The sequence below is a fragment of the Heptranchias perlo genome, chromosome 5 (assembly GCF_035084215.1).
Source record: "Heptranchias perlo isolate sHepPer1 chromosome 5, sHepPer1.hap1, whole genome shotgun sequence".
NCBI classification, from domain to species: domain Eukaryota; kingdom Metazoa; phylum Chordata; class Chondrichthyes; order Hexanchiformes; family Hexanchidae; genus Heptranchias; species Heptranchias perlo.
The window spans coordinates 44,660,607-44,683,872 of NC_090329.1; the positions used below are offsets into that span (position 1 = coordinate 44,660,607).

General features: G+C 41.3%; 1 protein-coding gene across 4 annotated transcripts in view; it reads right to left on the minus strand.

Moving 5' to 3' along the window:
* The window catches only part of LOC137321724 (CYFIP-related Rac1 interactor A), a 183,277-nt gene extending 161,459 nt beyond the window's left edge, over positions 1 to 21,818 (minus strand). For 3 of the 4 annotated variants that reach the window (XM_067984301.1, XM_067984299.1, XM_067984297.1), the window contains exon 1: positions 21,644 to 21,818. The gene's annotated coding sequence lies outside the window, so the exon portion shown is untranslated. Of the gene's footprint in view, positions 1 to 21,439; positions 21,526 to 21,643 lie in introns of those variants that run through there. The other variant, XM_067984298.1, reaches the window with a different exon arrangement.
* Between the last annotated feature and the right edge of the window lie 1,448 nt (positions 21,819 to 23,266).

Here is a 23,266-nt window from a genome sequence, read left to right on the forward strand (position 1 = left end):
ATCTCTAATTGCCCTTGAGAAGGTGGTGGTGAGCTGCCTTCTTGAACCGCTGCAGACCGTGAGGTGAAGGTTCTCCCACAGTGCTGTTAAAAAGGGAGTTCCAGGATTTTGACCCAGCGACAATGAAGGAACGGCGATATATTTCCAAGTCGGGATGGTGTGTAATTTAGAGGGGAACGTGCAGGTGGTATTGTTCCCATGTGCCTGTTGCCCTTGTCCTTGTCCTTCTAGGTGGTAGAGGTCGCAGGTTTGGGAGGTGCTGTCAAAGAAGCCTAGGCGAGTTGCTGCAGTGCATCCTGTGGATGGTACACACTCCAGCACCTGTGAGCTGCTGGTGAAAAAAAGTGAACGTTTAGGGTGGTGGATGGGGTGCCAATCAAGCGGGCTGCTTTGTCCTGGATGGGGTCGAGCTTCATGAGTATTGTTGGAGCTGCACTCATCCAGGCAAGTGGAAAGTATTCCATCACACTCCTGAGTTCTGCCTTGTGGATGGTAGGAAGGCTTTGGGGAGTCAGGAGGTAAGTCACTTGCCGCAGAATACCCAGCCTCTGACCTGCTCTTGTAGCCACAGTATTTATATGGCTGGTCCAGTTAAGTTTCTGGTCAATGGTGACCCCCAGGATGTTGATGGGGGATTCGGCGATGGTAATGCCGTTGAATGTCAAGGGGAGGTGGTTAGACTCTCTCTTGTTGGAGATGGTCATTGCCTGGCACTTGTCTGGCGCGAATGTTACTTGCCAATTATCAGCCCAAGCCTGGATTTTTTTCCAGGTCTTGCTGCATGCGGGCACGGACTGCTTCATTATCTGAGGGGTTGCGAATGGAACTGAACACTATGCAATTATCAGCGAACATCCCCATTTCTGACCTTATGATGGAGGGAAGGTCATTGATGAAGCAGCTGAAGATGGCTGGGCCTAGGACACTGCCCTGATGAACTCCTGCAGCAATGTCCTGGGGCTGAGGTGATTGGCCTCCAACAACCACTACCATCTTCCTTTGTGCTAGGTATGACTCCAGCCACTGGAGAGTTTTCCCCGATTCCCATTGACTTCAATTTTACTAGGGCTCCTTGGTGCCACACTCTGTCAAATGCTGCCTTGATGTCAAGGGCAGTTACTCTCATCTCACCTCTGGAATTTAGCTCTATTTTTCCACGTTTGGACCAAGGCTGTAATGAGGTCTGCAGCCGAATGGTCCTGGCGGAACCCAAACGGAGCATCGGTGAGCAGGTGCCGCTTGATAGCACTGTCGACGACACCTTCCATCACTTTGCTGGTGATTGAGAGTAGACTGGTGGGGCAGTAAATGCCGATTGGATTTGTCCTGCTTTTTGTGGATAGGACATACCTGGGCAATTTTCCACATTGTCGGGTAGATGCCAGTGTTGTAGCTGTACTGAAACAGCTTGGCTAGAGGCACGGCTGGTTCTGGAGCACAAGTCTTCAGCACTATGTCGGGGCCCGTAGCCTTTGCTGTATCCAGTGCACTCAGCCGTTTCTTGATATCACGTGGAGTGAATCGAATTAGCTGAAGACTAGCTTCTGTGATGGTGGGGATATCGGGAGGAGGCCGAGATGGATCATCTACTCGGCACTTCTGGCTGAAGATAGTTGCAAACGCTTCAGCCTTGTCTTTTGCACTCACGTGCAAAAGACATCATTGAGGATGGGGATGTTTACAGAGCCTCCTCCTCCTGTTAGTTGTTTAATTGTCCACCACCATTCATGACTGGATGTGCAGGACTGTTCACCAGTGAAATGAGTAACTCAACTCTTCTATACGTAGCAGCAAAGTGATTATGCTCTTGCTGGCTTATGTAGACTTTCACTAGCCACTGGGGAAGGTACAGTAATCAGCTGCATTGTCAAGAATACTTGAAAACTGCACAGTGCCCCAATTTGATCTCCTATCTAGCATGAGCGCCAGATAATGCAGCGTGTCATTTCCATTCCTCACATCAGCCATTCTTCTGTCCTTTACCAATTTTAGTGCCAAATTAGGGGAAATTCTGTGCTGTATGCACATGCCCACAAAGAACTAGGTTGAGACATAGGACCTCCCCACCATAGTTTTCACACCATTACTCTAGAATGAATTTGAACTGATAACTCAGCTGAAAGTAGTATGTTAACTCGCTGTGCGAGTCAGCATCTGCCCCACCCCACCCAAATGTACTTTAAACAGACTACTCTTGTTTAGTAAGATGTTTTGAAAAGAAATTTATAAATTGCACAGCAATTATTTTACCAACTCGACAGAAATACCTGTTGATGTTTTATAGCCGCATCTGCTCCGAATAGTTTCTCCAATGCACAGGAAAGAGCTGAAGAGCCAGACCACTTCAAATGTTCTTTCAGCATCAGATCACAACAATTTCCGACCAGCTCTACACCTTGTGTTTGACTGTATGACAAAAGAAACCCCAGGTGTAGAAAGGAGGTCAAGCAGTGTGTTACACCTGAAATTAACATTTAATGGAAAACTGTGACTACCTTCAGAACACATGGCTTTAGATAGAAATTATTATTTTTAAACCGATGCCTCTCTGTAGTCCCTACTTGCCATTACTCATCGATGGAAACATTTTTTAAGCAACTGTGGAGTCGTGAAGCTTTAAGCACTATTGACATCTTGGATCCATCTCAGAATTTAGAATGTCTACTTGGTAAGAACTAAGTGAGTTCTGTAAAGAAATCACATTACACAAAGTAAAATCCAATGACATATTGGGTCAGAAATTGCTGTGACTCGCACACACCGCTCCTTAATATTGTATCCATGGTCTCTTCCTGCAGGAACTTCCTCTAATGCAAACCTGAAAAAAGTCCAGCGTCCTGAAATTACAAACAGCCAGCATGCTTTTCTTCATTAATCTTAAGACATAAAAGGAAGTGTGAATAGATCATCCTTCCTCAAATTTGCTTTTCTCCTGATGGTGGTGACATGTGCTCAGATGGTTCCACAGGAACCTACACATCTCTAGTATGTCACTACCCAAGTTGCTATTCTTTATGTGGGACCCCAGAGTGAGTGAAGGTGTGATATCAAGCCCGATCATGTTCTCACCCGACATTCGCACATGTACACTTTGCTGCATGGTTACTGGATAATAATCAAGAGCTGATTTTCCTCTCCCTAACTGAGCAGCATTGAAGCTGGCTCTGGAGTCTCACTACCTGCTTCCCTGACTGAGGTCAGCTAACTTAGCACAGAACAGGGATCAATCCTTGGACCTTCCTGTTTCGTATGGCTCAAAACAACACCAAACGGCCCACTTAGCCATCTGACAAACGAGCCTGAATAGGTCTGAGATGGCATCTCTCTCATAGGGCCACAAACCTGTTTTTCTGTGCAAGATACTGTTGCCAGGGGTTGCAGAAACTACTGAGATTCCCAGCTGCTGACACACAGGCAAAAGCAACTTTTGAACTGAAGTAACCTGAGTTCAGTCGCTGGCCTGAGCTGGCTGGAACCGGTTTGAATTAGCTAAGTTTTGTGAAAGACAAAAAAGGAGATGTGATAAGACACAAGTCCTTATTTAGAAAAGGAGTAATGAGGTAATGCTACCCAAGTCCTTGGGACAGAGCCAATGAGGAGAAGACACAGACTAGGCAAGCAAGCCTAAACCAACGGGAGAGAGAGACAGCACAGCTTGAAGAGATAAGATTCGGAATAAGAATGAAGAATCTGGGGCGTGAAGCCAGAGCGAAGACTCCGGAGACCAACCATCGCGGAAGTGGAAGACCCTACGTCAGGAACGTAGAGACGACGTCGAGAGAGAGAGAGAGAGAGAACGGAACGCCTGGCGAGCGTCAGCTCTCCTTTTCGGGTATTATCCTTTATATTCTGTGACCACTCGGAGTGTCAGAGAAACCTAGTGGGTGTGAGTTTAGATCCTAGTATAAAACTGTATAACCTGTTGCAAACTGCATGTCTATATCTAACCAGACATACATATAGCTTATACATGATCTAACGGCGTGAATAAAGCGAATTGAGAGTTGAGAGAGAATTGACTCTTCTCCTCTTTGTGCTAAGTCAATAACCGTAACCTGTAACCTCCGGTCAACAATACTTTCACCTAATAAAACTAAATTCAAAAAGTTGAATATTTTGATGTTTCATTTTTTCCCTAATACTTTTGCTATTCAGAGTTTACTCAGTGTTGGGAAAAGGCTAGGATGGCTTGATTTCTCCACTCCAATCCGTACCTCACCAATGGATCCAGAATATTACTGAAAACACATATGCAGCAATGGCATTAAAATCTGCTGCATCTCAGATATCCTGTTTGTATGTACTGCAGGCAGCAACCAATGAATGAAATTACTACACTATTACTTGATCTTTACTTGTATTAACAAAGAAAGATGGCAAAAACATTGAGATGGATCTGTACAGGAGTGTACATGAAACAGCAATACTGTCTACATTTGCTGAGTTTGATGCCTGCCACTCAGCTTTAAGGATAATGCATATGTTGTTTTACTTTCAAAATAATCTCTCAAAGTTAAAAGGGGCAGATATTCCATCCGACAAACCACTGAGATTAAGTAGCATTTTACAAATTAGAAGCTTTTCATTCTATTTTCAGGCTTTATTTCCCCACATTTCTGTAGAAACCAAATTCTTAAACATCTGCAAGCTGAAGAAAAAAAGATTGCTTCTTTAAATACATGAAAGTGTTTCCAGATGCTTGTGAGCACAACATTTCCAATAACTGTCAAACTTTCTTTCATTTCTATATGCACACCCTGACAAGTAAGGTGCAATGTTACCGACACAGGGGAGTGCAGCACACTTTGCAAAACATTATACAGAACTATTGTGGGTCCTTTTAAAAATATATTCATGTACAGTAGACAGAGTTCCAAGGTCGTTGCTGCTTTATCTCTTGTTTATACATGAAAATAAATGGCAAATACTTTACACCAGGAGTCTGGTATATCAATGAATACACAATGCCAGTACCGCCGTTGCAGCATCTGTATGCTTCACAACATTAGAACCAATCCTGTACTGTCACTAGGATTTCAGTAAAGCATAATGTAAAATGTCTGAATTGTCCATACACTTCATAGAATTATAGAATGATAAAGCACAGAAGGAGGCCATTCAGCCCATCATGCCTGTACGGGATTTGAAAGAACGATTCAATTAGTCCCACTCCCTTGCTCTTTCCCATAGCCCTACAAATTTTCCCCTTTCAAGTATTTATCCAATTCCCTTTTGAAAGTTATTATTGAATCTGCTTCTACCACCATTCCAGATCATAACAGCTCACTGCATAATTTTTTTTCCCTTCATGTCACCTCTGGTTCTTTTGCCAATCACCTTAAATCTGTGTTCTCTGGTTACAGAAGGATCGGTAACTAGAAACAATTTCTCCTTATCTACTCTATCAAAACCCTTCATGATTTTGAAAACCTCCATTAAATCTTCCCTTAACCTTCTCTGCTCTAAGGAGAACAATCCCAGTTTCTCTAGTCTGTCCACATCACTGAAGTCTTTCATCACTGGTACCATTCCACTAAATGTCCTCTGCATCCTCTCTAAGGCTTTGACGTCCTTCCTAAAGTGTGGTGCCCAGAATTGGCTACGATATTCCAGCTGGGGCTTAACTAGTGTTTTATAAAGGTTTAGCATAACTTCCTTGATTTTATACAGTTATGCCTCTATTTTATAAAACCAAGGATCTCATACCTTTTTAAACAGCCTTCTCAATTTGTCCTGCCACCTTCAAAGATTTGTTTTTGTACACCCTCTGGTCTCTCTGTTCTTGCGCTCCCTTTAAAATTGTACCAATTAATTTATATTGCCTCTTATCATTGTTCCTACCAAAATGAATCACTTCACAATTCTCTACGGTAAATTTCATCTGCCATGTGTCTGTCCTGGAGTCTGTTACTGCCTCCTCACTGTCCTAATACTGACCCCTGGGGACCACCATTGAATACTTCCCTCCAGTTTGAAAAACAACCGTTCACCGCTTCTCTCTGCTTGCTGCACCCTAGCCAATTTTGTATCCATGCTACCACTGTCCCTTTAATCCCATGGGCTTCAATTTTGCTTACAAGTCTATTATGTGGTACTTTATCAAACGCCTTTTGAAAGTCCATACACAAATCAACCACACTACCCTCATCAACCCTCTCCATTACTTCATCAAAGAACTCAATTAAGTTAGTCAAACACGATTTGCCTTTAGAAAATCCGTGCTGGCTTTCATTTATTAACCCATATTTTTCCAAGTGCCAATTAATTTAGTCCCGGATTATTGTCTCGAAAAGTTTCCCCACCACTGACTGGCCTGTAATTATCAGGTTTATCCCTCTCAGGAGTGTAACATTTGCAATCTTCCAGTCCTCTGGCATCACGCCCATATCCAAGGAGGATTGAAAGATTGTGGCCAGAGCATCCACAATTTCCACCCTTACTTCCCTCAGTAACCTAGGATGCAACCCATCCGGACAGGGTAACTTTTCTACTTTGACTACTGCAAACCTTTTATTTATTACCTCCTCTATCTATTTTTATCCTATTCAATTTTTCTACTACCCCCTCCTTTGCTGTGGCATTGGCAGCCTCTTCTTTAGTGACGACATATGCAAAGTAATCATTTAGTGCCTCAGCCATGCCCTCTGCCTCCACAAGATGATCTCCTTTTTGGTCCCTGATTGGCCCCACCCTTCCTTTAACTACCCTTTTATTATTTATATGTTTACAAAAGACTTTTGGCTTCCCTTTTATGTTAGCCGCTAATCTATTCTCATACAATCTCTTTTTTCCTTTTTCAGTTCTCTGTACTTTTTAATATTCATCTTGGTTCTCCACTGAATTGTGAATCTGACATTTATCATAAGCCTCCTTTTTCTGTTTCATTTTAATCTCTATATCTTTAGTCATCCAGGGAGATCTAGCTTTGGATGCCCTTCCTTTCCCCCTCATGGGAATGTGTCTAGTCTGTACTCAACCTCTCTCTTCTTCAAAGGCTTCCCATTGCTCATTTACTGTTTTACCTCCTAATCTTTGATTCCAATCCACCTGGGCCAGACCCTTTTCAACTCACTGTATTATGCTTCACTACATAAGAACCAATCCTGTATTGTCACTAGGATTTCAGTAAAGCAGTGTAAATGTCTGAAATGTCCATTCACTTGAATTGTGAAACACAGCAGTAGGTAGGCAATGCCTAAAGGAAACAGTGAACTCCTACATTGTCATACTAGTGATTTTAGGTCTGATGGTGGTATAAGTAATTTGAGGTGATGATTTAAGAGTATTGAACAAAAAGTATATCACACATACCGGCTTAGGTGCAATTTATCCGAATAAACGAATAAGCCTAGTGACACAATGAAAATCAAAAACTTCTCCCCAGTAAAGAATTGCTGCACAAAAGCACAAAGGTCACATTCCACTGGTAGTTCTCAGTTATGACAATCAATTTCAGGCCTAACTGCTACTTTCTTCCACATATTTGCAACCTTCAGAAAACATATATTGGAAAACAATGATGGCAATGATGTTTGCTGTGATATTACCACAGTAAAGAACAACAATCTTCATTAGTCATTTGCAATGTGAGCAGGGCTTTCAAGTGACTTATACTACGAAACTGAAAGCAAAGTACTGTCAAAATAAAATAATTGGTGCATCACACATACTTTGCACGTTGTCATTTAATTGCATCTAAAATCATCCATATTCCATCAGATTGGCTGCTTTATTACTGCCCAATTAGAAATGCTCACACCGGTAAAATGTTGAAGCAGATGGATCATGAATAATGACAAATTCTTCTTGCAATAATATAATTGCCAATTTTCCCATTTACATGCAATTTTGCTGGTCTTAAATGTGAGGCAAATATGTCTGACGATTTCTTCATAACAGATTGTACAGTAAACCACAACAGGCAGCCGATAAGTTATATAAAAAAAAAATCAGGCTCAAGCCAATGTGCTTCAGGGCTGAGATAGGCTTCTTGTATGACACAGTATTCTCGTGAACTGCTCACACCGTTACCACAACTAAGAACTCCACCCAGAATGTTGATTTTTCTTTTCAGATGCCAACAGTCCTGCTGTGTATTTCGAACATGTTCTGTTTTTATTTCAGAGCATGCATCTCTCAGATTCCGGAGGACAATTAACCAGTTACACACCAAGGCTATCTTTTTTGGACAGTTTTAAAAACAAATTCCTCCCTTAGTCCCACAAAGAATGGGAGGCCTGCAATTAGTTTAGTGTATTTTATCACTTTCACAAACCTTTTTTCGAGATGTTGAGAGAGGTTTGTTACTTTGTCCTTACTGCAGTAAAATCTGCTGATAGTTACCATCATTGCACTTACACTGGATATTGCTTTACCAATATCCTGGATTAAACAATGACTTCATTTATTTTCAACAATAATGAGCTATTACAAAAAAAATATGAAAATAAAGCATAAGGGCACATTAAACAAGTTCCTAGAGCTTACAATGTCTCAGCACATAGTCAAGTAAGTCATAGCTGGAATAGTTTTCATTTGGAAACCAAATAATGATTAGTCCTCTATAGACTGTGTACATCTTAACTTTTATTTACACTCTTTCTCCTCAAAACTAAAATAAATATCAAAATCTCTATTCCAGTCATGAAGCCACCTTAGTTTTTTACTTTTAAGAGTACAGGCCATCTTTCAGTCATCAGACAAGGAAGTAGCATACTATACTCATAACAGGCTCGGGTAGTTCAGACAAAGCACTGTGAAAGAGGAAACACCAAATCACAAAGAATATAATCAAACGCTTTCATTACATAAGGGAAATCAGTCATGGAACTGACACGGTCACCTACTTGGGCTCAAATTTTATTTTTTTTGAACTCAGTACAAATTTGCTGACAGCTGCTGTATCATTAGCAAATGTTCTTAGCAAAGTTATCAGAATCAAAGGAAGACCGATGGCAATGTTAGGACTGAATGCAGGGATGCTGAGAAATCAACCGCGGCCCTCAAAGGAAGTGCCTGCTCTATGCTAAAGCTTGGCTCACAACACTGAAAACAATTCAGTATTTAGCAGAAGGCTCACATCAAACCTGAGCCCTGTAACGGAGACTACAAACTTCGGAAATTATTCACACTGTCGCTGCCTTTCAAACACACCATGCTTAGAAATTAGAGCTACGGTAGAACAAAGTCTACTCTTTCCGGCCTTTAAACTTTCCCAGGCAACGCTGGAACTTAGCCCTGTACATCCAAAATGTATTTATTTCTTTTACTAAAAAGTCTATTTATTGGTCAATTTGGGTTTGGTAGGACAAACTTAATATTGGAAGACACATTACAATAAAGTACCTACATAACTAAAATGTTTGATTAAAGACTATAAAAAGGATCTCCGTTGCAACAACAACTTGCATTTATATAGCGCCTTTAACGTAGTAAAAAGTCCCAAGGCGCTTCACAGGAGCATTATCAAACAAAATTTGACATTGAGTCACATAAGGAGATCTTAGGACAGGTGATCAAAAGCTTGGACAAAGAGGTAGGTTTTAAGTAGTGTCTTAAAGGAGGAGAGAGAGGTAGAGAGGCGGAGTGGTTTAAGGAGGGAATTCCAGAGCTTAGGGCTTAGGCAGCAGAAGGCACAGCCGCCAACGGTGGCCCGATTAAAACTGGGAATGCGCAATAGGCAGGAATTGGAGGAGCGCAGAGGCTTCGGAGAGTTGTAGGGCTGGAGGAGGTTACAGAGATAGGGAGGGGCAAGGCCATGGACGGATCCGAAAATAAGGACGAGGATTTTAAAAATCGAGGTGTTCCCGGACCAAGAGCCAATGTAGGTCAACAAACACAAGGGTGATGGGAGAACGGGACTTGGTGCGAGTTAGGACACGGGTAGCAGAGTTTTGGATGAGCTCAAGTTTATGGAGAGTGGAAGATGGGAGGCTGGCTAGGAGAGCATTGAAATAGTTGAGTCTAGAGGTAACAAAGGCATGGATGAGGGTTTCAGCAGCAGATGAGCTGAGGCGGGGGCGGAGGCGGGTGATGTTTCAGAGATGGAAGTAAGCGGTCTTGGTAATAGAGCGCATATAGAATCAGAGAAGTTTACAACAAGGAAACAGGCCCTTCGGCCCAACATGTCCATGTCGCCCAGTTTATACCACTAAGCTAGTCCCAATTGCCTGCACTTGGCCCATATTCCTCTTTACCCATCTTACCCATGTAACTGTCCAAATGCTTTTTAAAAGACAAAATTGTACCCGCCTCTACTACTGCCTCTGGCAGCTCGTTCCAGACACTCACCACCCTTTGAGTGACAAAATTGCCCCTCTGGACCCTTTTGTATTTCTCCCCTCTCACCTTAAATCTATGCCCCCTCGTTACAGACTCCCCTACCTTTGGGAAAAGATTTTGACTATCTACCTTATCTATGCCCCTCATTATTTTATAGACTTCTATAAGATCACCCCGAAACCTCCTACTTGCCAGGGAAAAAAGTCTCAGTCTATCCAACCTCTCCCTATAAGTCAAACCATCAAGTCCCGGTAGCATCCTAGTAAATCTTTTCTGCACTCTTTCTAGTTTAATAATATCCTTTCTATAATAGGGTGACCAGAACTGTACACAGTATTCCAAGTGTGGCCTTACTAATGTCTTGTACAACTTCAACAAGACATCCCAACTCCTGTATTCAATGTTCTGACCAATGAAACCAAGCATGCCGAATGCCTTCACCACCACCCTATCCACCTGTGACTCCACTTTCAAGGAGCTATGAACCTGTACTCTTAGATCTCTTTGTTCTATAATAAATAAGAAATCCTAGGCAAGTGACTCTGAAGCTAACTGTAGCGCCTCCAATGCCACCCAGCTCAAATCAGCGAAGTCGGTGCAGATGAGGGATTGAACCTGGAACATTCCTAGTCTGCGTGACTCCATAGGAGTGCTGCTGTATTTCCACACATTTTGAAAAATTATAGTTAAATTATTCAGCTCAATTAATTCAATAAATAAATAGAATAAAATGAAAATTAGACCAAAGAATACCAGTTGAAAATGCTTGTTAACCCTCTGGTTCACTTGTTTTTCAGCTTGGCTCAATTGTATACATGTCACACAGAAAATATCATACGGTTGAGAAGGGCTTTTTTTAAAAATACATGATTTTGATGATTTGTTTTCATTTGTATCATGCTGACACAGTACTTTTAAAATGTGGTTGGAAGTTCATCTCAGGGTCAAATAGGGCACAAAGATTGTGAATGGTCTGTTTCAGCCTCAGACAGTGGCCAGGGAGAGTGACGGAGTTGGTGGCTCGGGAACGGAGTTTGCGGCGTAGACCAAAGACAATGGCTTCGGTCTTCCCAATATTAGTTGGAGGAAATTTTCACTCTGACAAGTAGTGTGACAAACGAGGGGTCGAGAGAGGTGGTGGTGAGGTAGAGCTGGGTGTCGTCAGCGTACATGTGGAATCTGATGTGTTTTTGAACGATGTCGTCGAGGGGCAGCAATTAGATGAGAAATAGGAGGGGGCCAAGGATAGATCCTTGGGGACTCCAGAGTTAACTGAGCGGGAGCAGGAAGAGAAGCCATTGCAGGTGATTCTCCTGCTACAAGTGGACAGATAAGAATGGGACCAGGCAAGTAGTCCCACCTAGCTGGACGACAGTGGAGAGGCGGTGGAAGAGTACGGTGTGGTCAACTATGTCAAAGGTTGCAGACAGTTCAAGAAGGATGAGGTGGGATAGTTCACCATGGTCACAGTCACATGGGATGTGATGTGACTTTGATAAGGGCAGTTTCAGTACTATGGCAGGGCAGAAACCTGATTGGAGGGATTCGATAGATTTTTGAACACTAAGGGAATCAAGGCATATGGAGATAGGGTGGGAAAGTGGAGTTGAGGTAGAAGGTCAGCCAGATATTATTGAATGGCAGAGCAAGCTCAATGGGCCGCACAACCTACTCCTCCTCCTCCTCCTCCTCCTCCTATTTCTTATGTTCAAACATAGAGTTGCAGAAAAGATTGTCAAGGACTTGAAAGGAAAGGGAGATTGGACGGTAGTTTGCAAGGACAGAGGGATCGTGGTTGGGTTTTTTGAAGGGGTGGGGGGGGGGGGGGGGGGGGGTGATGACGGCAGATTTGAAGGGGAGGGGGACAGTACCCGAGGAGAGGGAACCATTAATATCAGTAACATGGGGGCAGGAAAGGAATTTGGGTGGTCAGTAGTTTGGTGGGAATAGGGTCAAGGGAACAGGAGGTGGGTCTCGTGGTCAAGATGAGCTCAGAAAGGACATATGGAGAGATAGGAGAGAAACTAGAGAAAGGTGCGAGTTCAGGGCTAGGACAGGGGAAGGGAGGGAGGTACCAGTAGAATGAAAATAGGTTAATTGGTGCCCATTTTCAAAGAAGGTGACAAAGCAGATGTGGGCAACTACAGACCGATTAGTCTTACCTCAATACTGATGATACCTGCATATTTTGTGTCAATGCCAATTGGTTTCATACTTGTTACAACTCGGGTGTGAAGTGTAAAGGCAACCGCTGCAAAGCAAACTCTGAAGCATGATTTTGCCCTTTTCATGTTAATAAGGAGCCGACTACTCCTTGCAGAGCACTCCATCAGTTCTTTATCAATGTTAAACTTAACTGGCATTTGGACATATGTGCAACATGGAGGCAACAGACAAATTCAAATCTACCATCCTACTTCAATGTAAGCAGCTACAAGTCTCAAAATGGTATTGAAGTATAATAGCACGAGGTTTATTTTAGTTTAAGATACTACGAACATCAAGTATAACTTGAGCTTTTAAATTCATACCGAAGTTGTATTTTTATATTATTTTTCCTGTACTTCAATACTTTAAACCAATAAATTAGGTAATTCAGTGTACTTACAGTCTTTCAAAGTTCACTTACTACATTTTTAAGAAACGTTGCTAAATGCACTTTAATAAGAAATGCTGAAGAGTTAAATATTTGCATTCAACAAGTATTCTAGTGATTCTAGTACTGGACCAGCAACCCAGAGGTTGAGTTCAAATCTCACCATTTAATTCAATAAACTGTGAAATAGCACCATGAATGGTTCTGGATTGCCATAAAAACCCAACTAACTCACTAATATCCTTCAAGGAAGGGAGCCTGGCTTACCAGTGAATTCAATCCTACTACGTGGTTGACTCCTAATGCCTTCTAAAATGGCCTAGCAAACAACTCAGTTGTAAATAATCCTTGCCAAGTTCAAAAATAAAAAAACAAGTTGGACGGACCTATCAGCAACAACCCATAAATAATAATTTATTTGGAGAAATCCCATTTTTCGAACCTAAGTTGTTAATTGCTTGCCTATTAAAAGCTATTATTTTACTCATTAAATTGGGTGAAGCGTGTTCTCTGCGAATAAAGAGCACTTTCTGCTTCCTCACTGATCTCGCTCCTCAACTCCGTTTCTGCTTCAGCCCTGCTATCTCTACCTTCTCCTTCTCCATTCTTCCTCATTTAAATTGATTTATTTCCATTTGGTTCCCTCTCATATCTACTTGGTTCCACTATGTATTTCCAGCTGCTTCAGCCCTGCTCTTCCTCCATGGCTGCCAGTATCCACTTTGGCAATGCTCCCTCTGCACTCCTCGATGGCTTTCTCGGTCCACGTAGGTCTTCTTCTCTCCAGCCCTCCATAGCCCTTTGTCCACCGAATGCTAAACCTCTCCATTTATATTTATTTCAAATTGCTAGGTTTACCTGTCTTGCATGCCACATTCTGGCCTCTGTCAACTTCCCCACTGATATCTATTACTACCTCGTACATCCACCACCCATCTACAAACTATTCACATGCCCACTAGCTACCATCGAAACTTCTCTCTTCCCCCTTCAGCTACCCTCTCCCCCGTACTCACTATCCACCGCTTCAGCTACTCACTACGCCTATACACAGTACCCTTCACCTATACACTAAACACTCCTTCCAAAATTACCCACTTACTTCAAACAAATTCTTACTACCCCATGCTGCTCAAGTTGATTACTCACTTCTCCAATTACCCCAATACTACCCACAGTACTTTCCACCCCCAGATTTGATCATTCTTCCCATATAATTCAATCCAAGCTCATCCTTCCACTTTCCCAAGCACTCTAACAGACTATGGAGAAGCTAAAACAAACTAAAACAATTTAACAGTTCCAAGCAAGTTGTAAATGTAGGAATGTTTTCAACTTTTTAAAGCAATTACTCTTACAACTTTGATCATTTATGCTTTTTTCTTCCTGAACTTGACTCTCATGGAAGCAAAACCATTTTAAAATACTGTGTTTCAATTCTCTCTCCACGAATATACTGCTTCCACAATACCTCCAACTTTTTAATTAACCTGTCAACCAAAGAAAGCTAGTGATGTCATCTGCAACTTGACCTCCAAGTGAACCCACCATTCATTCCAAGAATGCAAGGCAATTACACCTCCCAACATTAAGGAGACACACACTTACATTCTATTTTGCACAATATAATGCTCCTGTCCTTATAAAACAATTCATCTGACTTACCGTCATAGGAGAAATGTATATCACAAGATAATTATGGATGACGAAAACTATTTGACCCATCTTAGTGCATCCATCCAGAAAGACCTTACATGCCCCTCATTGTGTCATCTTAATGTTACTTAATAATTCCAGAGTTCTTGCTGTACTATTCTATCGATGTACACTCCATGTATTGATCACTCTGAGCAGAACCTCCTGATATCAGTCCTAATTTGCCTTTTACGAGATTGAACCTATGTCCACTTGTTCTACTCTTGCAATTTCATTCAAAGTAATACTCAAGGTTTACCATTGTTTTAGCTTTCTTACATTCCCTGATTAGACATGCTGACCATCGAGTCTACTGAGACTCCCGGTTCTCTTTAAACTTTATCCGTACCTATTTCAAAGCCATTCTTGGAGTACATGCTGCCCATTTTCCTCCCAATGTGCGGTACTTTAAATTTGTCTGCATTAAATGTCATCCGCCATCACTCTACCCACATACACATTTCGTCCAACACATTCTGTAATTTCTGAGAGACTTCGTCCAAATCCACTGCACATCCTAGATTGGCATCGTTTGCAAATCTCGCACGCACTCACACCTCCTCTAACAAGTACCCATTGTCCAGTTATTTTCTACCCTTCAAGCAATTTCTTTTCCATTTTTAAAGATTTTCCAGGAATCCCCATAGCTTCAACTTAATTAATAAGCCTTTCACGTGGAACTTTGTCAAGTGCCTTTTGGAAGTCAAGGCATACCACACAGTAGGTCTTTGTAGAGTAGACTTGGGATATCACTTCTTCCAAGAAGTCAAGGCAGAATCTTTCCCTTCTGAATTCATGCTGACTGCCTTTTGATCGATTATACAAGTAAACCTCAAATTTACTCCCGATTATCAATTCCAATATTTTTATACAGTATTGAGGTAAGACTAATAGGTCTGCAGTTGCCCATTTCTGCTTTATCTCCTTTTTTGAAAATGGGCACCGATTAACCTACTTTCAATCTACTGTTACCTCCCTAGTAATTCCCTCATAATGACACCCAAATCTCCTGCGTGGCTTCTCCAACGTTCTGGGATAAAGACCATCCATCCGTGGGGATTTATTTACTTTGAGCTGTTTCAGCTAGGCTAAGACTCCCACCTCGTTTAGATCAATCATCAATTTTGCTTAGGGAGGGCATGCCACTTGCATCTTCCCTTGTGAACATTTGGAGGAAGTAATCACACAAAATACGAACTCTCTTATGCTCATCATCTGTTGAAGCCTCAGGGAATCATTAATGGTTCTCACCTCTTCTCTGAGCGCCCTCTTACATTTGAAGTAATGAAAGCATTTAACACTATTGGTTGTGTCCATGACAATGCTTTATTCCATGCCTCTCTTTGCCCCTCTGACCAACCTTTCAGCATGTTTCTGCATGTTCCTGTATGTTCCTGTATTTGGTCCAGCAAGCCCATTCCTCTTTCTCCCTACAAGATTTCTTACATCTGTTCTTCCTTGTTTCTTAACTTTATTTCATTTAGGGTCTTGCTTGCAGATCTAGGTTTTTTTCCCCCCTCTAACCAATTTATATATTTACACAGGCAACATACAAGAACTGGAAGTTGTGGCATCCTTAAATGGACAGCAACCACATAAAAATCAAGTTCAACAGAATCTGGGTTTCAGAAATAATGAGACCGTGGGGCCAGATATATGTAACTTTAAAACGGCTAACTTCAAAGATACACCTTTCTCCCCGCTCCCTGGTGGAGGGACTGCAGTACCACCTCTTGGATGAGGGGGTAATCATAGCGTAAAAAATTTACATAGGCAATTTCCATTATAAATGTGGACAAAGGAATTTATAATAGAATTTTTTTTTTAAAATAGGGCAAAATGCATGACTTCAAAATGGAGTCTGAATTATGTCTGGGCGCCTTGGTCCAATTATCCTTATAACCCTACTTAACCGCAAGTCTGCACTGGGTCTTGACTCTCCATTTGCAGTGCCACGGGAGAACATAAGAAATAGGAGCAGGAGTAGGCCATACGGCCGCTCGAGCCTGCTCTGCTATTCAATCAGATCATGGCTGATCTTCAACCTCAACTCCACTTTCCTGCCCGATCCCCATATCCCTTGATTCCCTTAGAGTCCAAACATTTATCTATCTCAGCTTTGAATATATTCAATGACTCAGCATTCACTGGGGTAGAGAATTCCAAAGATTCACAACCGTGAGTGAAGAAATTCCTCCTCATCTCAGTCTTAAATGGCCGACCCCTTATCCTGCGACTATGCCCTCTAGTTGTAGACTCTCCAGCCAAGGGAAACAACCTCTCAGCATCTACCCTTTCAAGCCCCCTCAGAATCTTATGTTTCAATGAGATCACCTCTCATTCTTCTCTACTCTATTTTAATCAATCTCTCCTCATAGGAGAACGCTCTCATCCCAGGAATCAATCTAGTGAACCTTCGTTGCACCCTCTCTAAGGAAGATCTTCTAGTGGCTCACTAAAAGTATAGAGTCAATGCGAAGTTATCAACAAGGCTATATTACTAGGACACATTCCAAGGGCATTTTACTAAAACATTACACATGCATTTAAGGGGCAGCTAGATAAGTGAATGAGGGAGAAAGATATGCAGATAGGATTAGATGCAGTAGCATAGGAGGAGGCTCGTGAGGAGCACAAACACAGTCATAGCCCAGTTGGACAAAAAGGACCATTTCTGTGCTGTTAATTCTGTGTAATCATCAGAATTTTCCAAATTTGGACACTTCGTGAAATTTTGAACATATAACCTTGAATAGTACATTTATGACACTGGGAGGATTCAGCGAGAGCAACGAGGATGATTCTTAGACTCTCAGATTGCTGAAAGAATTTAACCTGCGAGCAGCTGAGCCATAAAGGCCCAGGAAGATCCTAGAATCAATCTCTGGTCTGTGCCAAGTTAATTGATCTCAGCCAGAGCAGCAGTCATGGCAATACAACTGGCCTTCTCACCCCAGTTTAGGGGAGGAGAAAATTGATCCAACTTCTAATTGCTATCCAGCAACCCTTGCTGGAGGACGTTAGATGAAGACAGGCACGTACTCATCCATGATGCCCCCTGCAGTCAAACAGCCTGCCTATACTTGCTGTCAGCGTTTACATAGGAATAATGGCAATGCGGATGAGATGTTGAAGATGCTCAAGGCACTAAATCTCGATAAGGAATCAACACCTTCAGGAGGAGGGAGAACACTGGTGAGCTAAAGAAAAAGGATAGTTCTTAGACTTTGAATTCTAAGTTGTGAAGAGAGGCCAACAGAACTAAACTTATTTCACTGGAGAAAAAAAAACTGACCAAAAACAAGATCCGGGTTCTAAAATATCAAGAGGAAAGGAGAATATACATATTCAAGCAAATTATTTAACTTCGACTGTAAGCACAAAATTTTAAAAAGTACAAAATTAAAAAACCTCAAACAAGACTTGAAATTAGGATCACAAACATAAAATGCTGCTCAGCAGGTCAGGCAGTATCTGTGGAGAATGGAAAAAAAAGTTAAGGTTTCAGGTATTCAGTTCTGACAAAGGATTGTACCTGAAATGTTAACTTTTTTCCCTTTCTCCACAGATGCTGCCTGGCCTGCTGAGTGGTTTCCATCATTTTCTGTTTCAGATTTCCAGCATCTCCAGTCATGAGATTAGAATATTTTGCATTCACAGAGTAATGAATATTGGATAAAACATTAAACGCTATGCTAACGTTAAGCTTTAAAAAAAAAGGACTGGATTTCAGGTTGGAATGATCAGTAGATGGCGTTAATAAAATGCTGTGTCGTACATGATGTTTCCCAATATGCTGGGATTATGCAAAATGTCATACCAAAGAGCAAATTGATTTTAGGCTTATAGTGTAAGGTTAGAGAGGCATTTTGCAGGTTGCTTGATTTACCTTTTGTGGGGCAACGGAAAGCTTTCTGGTACGTTTCCTCAAGAAATTAAATGGGTTGGACAGAGTACCTTGTCTGTGAAAGAAATGGGTTCATAGGGCCAAATAACCTTTCCTTGTTCCACGATATCTTACGTACCTAACCTACCTCCAGGATTTTCCACAATAACCTATTTTTCCATACAAAATAAGCCAACTGTCCTCATTTAAACAGTTCTCTGTCCCAGCATGATAGATACAGAAAAACCCACTAGCATTACGGTTGTAGAGAATGGATGTGCAGTTGTAGAAAATATTGATGAGTTAAATAATATTGAACAATACTAAAACCTATAAATTAAATTTTAAAGCAGTTTCAAAAATTATCAGCAATGCCAATAATTTCCATGACCTGTTATTTATTTCTATTATCCATGTGAGCATTTTAATGTTAACATATTGGCAGAATGTTGCTGCACTACAGCTGGGAAGGTAATGCCAAAGCAAAATTGAAGACATTTACATCATCAGCATTTTGCTCACTAGCTGATGGTGCAGTTGAGAACCAGAGTGCTCGTCCTTAAAAGAAAAAAAAATCACAACAAGGCAAATATCTGTGGGAAATGTGCCAAAAAATGAAGTGAACTTGTCTGACAAGATATAATCGAACAGGTCAGATTTTTTTTTAAAAGTAACATGTCACAGACTTCTCAGAACATATCTCAACAACGTAAATTGTTGAATCCTCTTACTGCAGTACATTTCCTGAAATCAAATATGTAATCCAAAGCTTCTTCCAGTATACAAATTTGAACAATGTAATTAACATGCAATAGATTTCTACAAAATTATCTAGATTAAATTCAGTCACCTATAATATAAACATAACATCCTACTTCTCAGTGCTATCCAAGGAATCATTTATACTCATACTGCTGGCTAATAGGCAATTTTTGACACTATTTGTCGACTTGCCTTTAAACAAGGTGTTATTTTCTGATTTTTTTCCCCCAACGTGTAAAGACACAGGTACTTAAAAAAATAATAAAGTCACTGGTCCGATAATTTGTTTACTCTATAGTCATTATTCAGGTCGAGCTTGAAAACATTACACAAAGCTGCAAACAATTACAACAACAATTCAGATGTTTGAATTAGCTTATTAAGCAAAGTAGAATAAAAGATGCATAACAAGGAGCCATGGGATAAGAATTACATCCCATGAATTGGCAATAAACAGTCATATTTGAGTAATGATCAGCATCACAAGGGAGATATAGATCATATTCCACCATTTTTAAACGTGTATTTTTTAAACTTGGGGTTGGGTAAGTAAATAAAAATAGTAAAAGTACATTTAGGTTTAAATAGGATCTAATTTCACAAACAGTTCGCAAAGCAGTGATGTTACTGTAAATCCCCCCCCCCCCTCCCTTGATCTCAATTGGCATTTTATCTCCATGGAGATATTATTACATGTGGTATGATTATTACTACACAATGAGTGATTTCAACTAAACAAACATGCTCCCCAGGTTCAGTTTAAATCGACAATGAGACCAGCATTCCAAAGAAGGAATATGAATGAAGTAGCGATGATGAAGAATTAGAGGTACAAATGATAATGAGAAGAGGCAGACATGTTAGTATGTGTGAGAATGACAAACCTAACAGGAGTAGCTGGGATGGAGGAAAAGTCCTTTCGGATTGATGGGATACACATGGAAGCCACACAGGTTGAAACTGGTTAAATGAGGAAAGATAACAAAGAAATATGGTGAAATCATGTTTGAAAGAGTTGATGAAATTAAAGTGACTATGTGATGGAGGGATGTAGAAAAGCTGCAGTAAAGGGAAGATTTTTTCAAAAAAAACTTAATTACATGGTGACATTTTGAATGGAGAAGCAAATAAATGAATGAATGCAGGAAAGACTATAGTGAATCCTCATTTACAACAACAACTTTCATTTATATAGCACCTCCAACGTAGTAAAACGTCCCAAGGCGCTTCACAGGAGCATTACCAAACAAAATTTACAGCAAATTCTAAATTAAAGGCAGTATACATACACTGTTAAATATATCAAGCCAGTGATGAATTTACACAGATGTCAGCACAAAAAAAAATCAAAATCGCCAATCATGCTTTCAATAAAGGGGGTAGTGAGCTCGCTGCACAATAATGCTGTTTGCTCCAATATAACAGCTGAAACTGACAATGCACCATAAACTTAATCTAACTGCCAGCATATCCGATCTCCCCATCCCCACCTCCTCCCCCTCATAACAGAATATGTTCACTTGCAATTAGATTTCTGTGTGCAGCTGGTTGAAACAGGACGCACACTAAGCACAACTCCTCCAAAACTCAGAAGACCGCTGCACACATATAGCACATAGCTCAGTGACACCTCAAATATAAGGAAACCAGAAGGCCTCTGACCACATAAAAGAGTGTAACCCAGCACATGTAAGCAAGATAACATTGTTCAAATTACCTCACTGCAAAGCAGAGCCGGTGCTGCTGTCGCACAACATTATTTGCCCAAATCTTTGTGCCACAATTAACCCATTTTTAAAAGAAGTCTTCAAACTATATTCATTTCAATGTGACAAATATCACTGCTGGATACACTAGAGATCAGCTTTGAACTATTCTGCTAATCTCCAGGCAACAAGAAATGCCACTGTGGCAAAATGAGATCAATGCATTGCCATCCCTCTCGGCCTTCCCCGTGTCAAGATGTGGAGCAATGTCAATGCTCATCATACCAGTGCGCAGGATGAAACCATACTGTTCCGATTTAAATCTGGCATAATGGGCAGAAGTTAAAAAAAATTATTTGAACGCGCTCAAGGCTCTCATAAAACTTAAAGTAGAGGCAACAATAATGGGGGGAGGAGGGGGGGGGGCGAGGCGAAGAAGGGGCACAGAAAACCATGCGGCTGCACTGGGTAAGTGGCCCAAGCCACCTCTTAGTCTACGAACCAAATGCCTACTTAATGTACTTTTCCCCGGAGCAGTTTCATCAATAACTTCGTGCCAGCAAGCCTCAAAAAGCGGATTCCTCCGGCTCTTCTTCTCACACAGCGGACTCTGCGCTGTTAATCACTACTTTCCTTTCCCACTACAGGGCATTTTTCAAATGGGATGGAGCAGAAAAGGGGGGGGGGTGTGTGGAAGATAAAAAAAAAAACCCTTACCCGTGTCTGTTTATATTCCCTTGCAGTCTCACGTTGAAACCATCAGTGTTTTAGGTCTGCGTCTCTCTGTATATTCGGGTGGCCATGAATTGGTTTCCCTCTCGCTGCTTGTTAACGGTGCTGCACCGAGTGCCTCTCACCCCCTCCCCAATCGCTACAGCAGAGCCCAGTGCGCGAGCCCGGCCCGGGGATCCGCCTAGCGCGCACCTCATTGGACGAGCCGCCCTTCTGATTGACAGCCCGCAGGGTCCCCGGGAACTGGAGTTCCATAACGGAGCACCCAGCCGCAGATCAATCAAAAGGGGCAGAACTACACGCCCCGAGTCTTTCGGGGGTTGGGGGGGGGGGGGGTTGATTGATTGGACGGCATTACGGTCGCACCAATTTTTTTTCCTTCCTAGTTATCAAATTTTCTGCTGCAATCATGTGGAGCAGAACGTAACGTGTTAATAAGCAACACTGACATATTGTGGAAGTGCTTTTTATTTTGCCAAAAAAAAACCCAAAGTCCTGCTCAGAGCAGCTCGTCTGCGGGCTGAGTATTCATTTGTAGCACCATCTCGTGGCAGCGGTGTGCAGCAACAGCTCTTTTGATAATAAAATTCCTTAAAGTGATTTATGATCATAGCTTGTGTTGTTCTTAATCAGGATTTAATTGGCTGTTATGAATACTACTAAGGCATTCATCTGCTATTATAAGGAAGAGCAAATCAAACATTTCTGATAAAAGGTCATAGACCTGAAACATTATCCTATCCTTTTTCCTTTCTCCATAGATGCTGCCTGACCTGCTGAGTATTTCCAGCATTTTCTATTTTTATTTCAAATTTCCACCAACTGCAATATTTTGCTTTTAGCAAATTAGACATTTTATTTTCGACCAATCTATAACAAAAATGAATATATATATATAAATTAAAAGAACATGTTGATGGAGTAAGTAATGCAAAGCATAAGGAAACCCATTTTTTTTACTAAACTTAAAGAAAATGTAATTGTAAAGCTATTTATTAAGACAAAATAGGGCTGCAGCAATAGGCACAACATACACACATACAATATAAATCAATTTTGTCAGTTGAAATGCTAACCTGGAGTAAAATCACATCTCTTAATTCAAACAAAGCACTTTAAACACTTATCTTGCATGCAGAAGATCTCTGATCTGTACCTTAGTTCCATGCATCCAATCTGAGCAAAAAGTATTTTAATTACAACATGGTCCCCATTTGTACAGTGTACTATAACCACATTAATCATGTCTCTAGTGCATAGTGCAGGCCACTGCTGTGGGTTTCAACCCTGATGCTGAATCTGATTAGAATACAACATCTGGGTCGGCTTAGCTCTATGATTTCTTTGTATCCTGGACTAGACAGGAGCCCTGATCCTATTTTGGCTTTGCTCTGCTTGATCCACCGTATTTTAACTCTGCCTTCATGACCCTTATTCTAGTTAGCCACTATGATTTGGTAATAGAATGAGGTAATAATAGAGGGTTTCTGTCTGTACCTACCCAGTGATTGCAGTTTTAAGTCCATTATTATTTCCTGCTTGCTGGAACTCAGCTGCTGTGTCAGATATGGTTTCCAGCCTTTCCTTGGAACTTAAAATAGGATCTCC